Genomic DNA, 924 nt, shown 5'->3' with positions numbered 1-924 from the left:
CCTCAGCCTCCCAAAGCGCGGGATTACAGGCTGAGCCACCGAGTCCGGCTCATACAATGGAATGCTATTCAGCCTCAGAAAGGAAGGCCGGGCACCATGGCTCACACCTACAATCCCAGTATTTTGGGAGGTTGAGTTGAGAGGATTGCCTGAGCCCACAGGTTCGAGACCAACCCACGCAAGTTGGCGAGACATCATCTCTAAAATAAATTAAAAAAAAAAATATTAGCCGGGCGTGATGGCTCACACCTGTAGTTCCAGTTACTTGGAAGGCTGAGGTGGAAGGATTGCCTGAGCCCAGCAGGTTAAGGCTGTTGTGGCTGTGAGCATGCCACTGCACTCCAGCCTGGACAACCGAGTGAGACTCCCACTCAAAAAGAAAAAAAAAATTAGCTGTACATGGTGGCGCATGCCTGTAGTTCCAGCTACTTGGAAGGCTGAGGCAGAAAGAACACCTGAGTCCAACAGATTGATGCTGCGGTGGTTGTGAGCGTGCCACTGCCATCCAGTTTGGGCGACAGAGTGAGACTCCAACTCAAAAAAAAAAAAAAAGGAAGGAAATTCTGTCACACACTACCACATGGAGGAAACTTGAAGACGTTATGCTGAGTGAAATAAGACAGGCTCAAAAAGGCAAATATCGTGATTCCACTTATATGAGGTACCTAGAATAGTGAACTTCAGAAAGACTGGAAGTAGGATAGTGGTTACTAGGGGTTGGGCGAAAGGAGGATGAGAAATTATTGCTTAATTATTGGCCCAGGATAGTGGTGACGGCTGTACAACATTGTGAAAGTACTTAGTGCTACTGAATTGTACACTCAAAAAGGGATAAAATGGTAAATTTTACTACATGTATCTTTTACCACCCACTAATTCTGCCCAGAACTAGATTCATGTGGAAACATCAGTGAACTCCACATA

This window comes from Carlito syrichta, unplaced genomic scaffold, assembly GCF_000164805.1.
Source record: "Carlito syrichta isolate Samal-C Ts95f unplaced genomic scaffold, Tarsius_syrichta-2.0.1 Scaffold136857, whole genome shotgun sequence".
Classification (NCBI taxonomy): domain Eukaryota; kingdom Metazoa; phylum Chordata; class Mammalia; order Primates; family Tarsiidae; genus Carlito; species Carlito syrichta.
This window is presented reverse-complemented; position numbering follows the sequence as displayed.